Source organism: Hyla sarda, chromosome 11, assembly GCF_029499605.1.
Source record: "Hyla sarda isolate aHylSar1 chromosome 11, aHylSar1.hap1, whole genome shotgun sequence".
Taxonomy (NCBI): domain Eukaryota; kingdom Metazoa; phylum Chordata; class Amphibia; order Anura; family Hylidae; genus Hyla; species Hyla sarda.
In genome coordinates, this window is record NC_079199.1 from 49,830,068 (window position 1) to 49,833,647 (window position 3,580).

A 3,580-nucleotide genomic window follows, 5' to 3' on the forward strand; every position below is an offset into this window, starting at 1 on the left:
AAGACGGCAGAGAGTTTGTCTGGATCCATCTGTAGTCCCTGGCCAGAGACCAAATATCCTAGAAAAGGAAGAGATTGGCATTCAAACAGACATTTCTCAATTTTGGCATAGAGTTGGTTGTCACGAAGTCTCTGAAGAACCATACGGACATGCTGGCGGTGTTCTTCTAGATTGGCAGAAAAAATTAGGATATCGTCCAGATATACCACAACACAGGAGTATAACAGATCACGAAAAATTTCATTGACAAAGTCTTGGAAGACGGCAGGGGCATTGCACAGTCCAAAGGGCATGACCAGATACTCAAAGTGTCCATCTCTGGTGTTAAATGCCGTTTTCCACTCGTCCCCCTCTCTGATGCGGATGAGGTTATAGGCGCCTCTTAAGTCCAATTTAGTGAAGATGTGGGCACCTTGGAGGCGATCAAAGAGTTCAGAGATGAGGGGTAAGGGGTAGCGGTTCTTAACCGTGATTTTATTAAGACCGCGGTAGTCAATGCAAGGACGTAGGGAGCCATCTTTTTTGGACACAAAGAAAAATCCGGCTCCGGCAGGAGAGGAGGATTTACGGATAAAGCCCTTTTTTAGATTCTCCTGGACGTATTCGGACATGGCAAGAGTCTCTGGGGCAGAGAGAGGATAAATTCTGCCCCGGGGTGGAGTAGTACCCGGGAGGAGGTCGATAGGGCAATCATAAGGCCTGTGAGGAGGTAGAGTCTCAGCTTGTTTTTTGCAGAAAACATCCGCGAAGTCCATATAGGCCTTAGGGAGACCGGTTACTGGAGGAACCACAGAGTTACGGCAAGGGTTACTGGGAACCGGTTTTAGACAGTTCTTGGAACAAGAGGACCCCCAACTCTTGATCTCCCCAGTGGACCAATCCAGGGTTGGGGAATGAAGTTGAAGCCAGGGAAGTCCAAGGAGAATCTCCGAGGTGCAATTGGGGAGGACCAAAAGTTCAATCCTCTCATGATGAGATCCGATGCTCATAAGAAGGGGCTCCGTGCGGAAACGTATGGTACAGTCCAATCTTTCATTATTTACACAATTGATGTAGAGGGGTCTGGCGAGACTGGTCACTGGGATGTTGAACCTGTTGACGAGAGAGGCCAAAATAAAATTTCCTGCAGATCCAGAGTCCAAGAAGGCCACTGTAGAGAAGGAGAAGGCAGAGGCAGACATCCGCACAGGCACAGTAAGACGTGGAGAAGCAGAGTAGACATCAAGGACTGTCTCACCCTTGTGCGGAGTCAGCGTACGTCTTTCCAGGCGGGGAGGACGGATAGGACAATCCCTCAGGAAGTGTTCGGTACTAGCACAGTACAGGCAGAGGTTCTCCATACGGCGTCGTGTCCTCTCTTGAGGTGTCAGGCGAGACCGGTCGACCTGCATAGCCTCCACGGCGGGAGGCACAGGAACAGATTGCAGGGGACCAGAGGAGAGAGGAGCCGAGGAGACGAAACGCCTCGTGCGAACAGAGTCCATATCTTGGCGGAGTTCCTGACGCCTTTCAGAAAAACGCATGTCAATGCGAGTGGCTAGGTGAATAAGTTCATGTAGATTAGCAGGAATTTCTCGTGCGGCCAGAACATCTTTAATGTTGCTGGATAGGCCTTTTTTGAAGGTCGCGCAGAGGGCCTCATTATTCCAGGACAATTCTGAAGCAAGTGTACGGAATTGTACGGCATACTCGCCAACGGAAGAATTACCCTGGACCAGGTTCAACAGGGCAGTCTCAGCAGAAGAGGCTCGGGCAGGTTCCTCAAAGACACTTCGGATTTCCGAGAAGAAGGAGTGTACAGAGGCAGTGACGGGGTCATTGCGGTCCCAGAGCGGTGTGGCCCATGACAGGGCTTTTCCGGACAGAAGACTGACTACGAAAGCCACCTTAGACCTTTCAGTGGGAAACAGGTCCGACATCATCTCCAGATGCAGGGAACATTGGGAAAGAAAGCCACGGCAAAACTTAGAGTCCCCATCAAATTTATCCGGCAAGGATAAGCGTATCCCAGGAGCGGCCACTCGCTGCGGAGGAGGTGCAGGAGCTGGCGGAGGAGATGACTGCTGAAGCTGTGGTAGCAACTGTTGTAGCATAACGGTCAGTTGAGACAGCTGTTGGCCTTGTTGCGCTATCTGTTGTGACTGCTGGGCGACCACCGTGGTGAGGTCAGCGACAACTGGCAGAGGAACTTCAGCGGGATCCATGGCCGGATCTACTGTCACGATGCCGGCTGGCAGGTAGTGGACCCTCTGTGCCAGAGAGGGATTGGCGTGGACCGTGCTAGTGGACCGGTTCTAAGCCACTACTGGTTTTCACCAGAGCCCGCCGCAAAGCGGGATGGTCTTGCTGCGGCGGTAGTGACCAGGTCGTATCCACTAGCAACGGCTCACCTCTCTGGCTGCTGAAGATAGGCGCGGTACAAGGGAGTAGGCAGAAGCAAGGTCGGACGTAGCAGAAGGTCGGGGCAGGCAGCAAGGATCGTAGTCAGGGGCAACGGCAGAAGGTCTGGAAACACAGGCAAGGAACACACAAGGAACGCTTTCACTGGCACTAAGGCAACAAGATCCGGCAAGGGAGTGCAAGGGAAGTGAGGTAATATAGGGAAGTGCACAGGTGAAAACCCTAATTGGAACCACTGCGCCAATCAGCGGCGCAGTGGCCCTTTAAATCGCAGAGACCCGGCGCGCGCGCGCCCTAGGGAGCGGGGCCGCGCGCGCCGGGACAGAACAGACGGGGAGCGAGTCAGGTAGGGGAGCCGGGGTGCGCATCGCGAGCGGGCGCTACCCGCATCGCGAATCGCATCCCGGCTGGCAGCAGGATCGCAGCGCCCCGGGTCAGAGGACGTGACCGGAGCGCTGCAGCGGAGGGAGTGAAGCGAGCGCCCCGGGGAGGAGCGGGGACCCGGAGCGCTCGGCGTAACATGTACCTCCAGCTGTTGCAAAACTACAACTCCCAGCATGTACTGATCACCGAAGGGCATGCTGGGAGATGTAGTTATGCAACAGCTGGAGGGATCGCAACTACAACTCCCAGCATGCTGAGACAGCTGTTTGCTGTCTGTGCATGCTGGGATTTGCAGTTTTGCAACATCTGGATAGCTACAGTATAGAGACCACTGCAAACTGTGGCCCTCCAGATGCTGCAAAACTACAAATCCCAGCTTGCCCAGACAGCAAACAGTTGTGTGGGCATGCTAGGAGTTGTAGTTTTGCAAGATCTGGAGGGCTATAGTTCAGAGACTACCATATAGTGGTCTCAAACTGTAGCCCTCCAGCTGTTGCAAAACTACAACTCCCAGCATGCCCAAACAGCTGTCTGGGCATGCTGGGAGTTGTAGTTTTGCAACATCTGGAGTGCTACAGTATAGAGACCACTATATAGGGGTCTCGGACTGCAGCCCTCCAGATGTTGCTAGGCAACTTACTGGCTTCTGTCGGATCCAGGGAGCCTCCTGCATGACATCGCCGCCCACCGATCTCCGACGCCGATCGTCGCCTGCAGCCTCCGCAGATCGGTAAGTGGACTCCGGCACCGGTCCTCTGTCGTTTTCCCGTTCTGCCCCGCCTATTGTTCTATTGTT